An 818-nucleotide genomic window follows, 5' to 3' on the forward strand; every position below is an offset into this window, starting at 1 on the left:
TTCTTTAAGACGCTGGAACATTGACTCTGATGTTATCAGTTAAATTAACTGATTTGAGACATTGAAAGGATTCTCGTTACTGCACATCCGGAATTCAAACCTAATATCGGCTTCGGGACAATCAGAATACTTGGTAACAGTCAAGCCACGCAAAGGCTCGAAGGGGGACGGCACCGGTTGTAGGAGAGCTGGTTCCCGGTGACATGGATGTGTCTGCAGTGGGTGGGATCAGACGGTTTCCATGTATCCACAATGAATTCTCCACTCTTTGTTTTGGAAGAGTAAAACTGATAGAGACAATTGTCATTCCGATAGCAGCAATCTGAAACTTTACCTCACTGATATCCTGCATAATATCTTCGTCAGTCTCTGTGGCGCAATTGGTCAGCGCGTTCGGCTGTTAACCGAAAGGTTGGTGGTTCGAGACCACCCAGGGACGAAGCTTCCCATTTTTTTTTTCCCCCATCAGCGTTCATTGTCACTCAGTTCCCGGTTGTCATTGGCTACTTGAGCTGAATGTCAAGACCCCGGAAATGTTGCCGGTTCCACTGTTATCCAGTGAGCTCCCAGGTAAGCGGCTTTTTTTCGAATATTCATTTCAAATATAATGAGAAAACATTTAGACCTACCATGCACTGATATCCAACATACTGGAAATTTATGGATTTATTGGATTCAAACAAACCCATCAATTCTACCCTCTTCCTCAGCTCCACAGTGAGTGAGACAGGGAAAAGCAGAAAAGCAGCAATATTCCGGCCTCGCTCTCTCCAATCACCCGCTGCCAGCAGAAAGCGGCGACTGCAGCTTCAATCAGC

General features: G+C 45.7%; 1 non-coding gene across 1 annotated transcript; it reads left to right on the top strand.

Annotated features, from left to right (window-relative positions):
* The first annotated feature begins 365 nt into the window (after nucleotides 1-365).
* On the top strand, nucleotides 366-439 carry trnan-guu (transfer RNA asparagine (anticodon GUU)). Its single transcript has one exon. It is a non-coding gene; the product is annotated as a tRNA-Asn (tRNA).
* Nucleotides 440-818: the final 379 nt, after the last annotated feature.

Source organism: Cetorhinus maximus, unplaced genomic scaffold (genome assembly GCF_964194155.1).
Source record: "Cetorhinus maximus unplaced genomic scaffold, sCetMax3.hap1.1 HAP1_SCAFFOLD_4990, whole genome shotgun sequence".
NCBI lineage: Eukaryota > Metazoa > Chordata > Chondrichthyes > Lamniformes > Cetorhinidae > Cetorhinus > Cetorhinus maximus.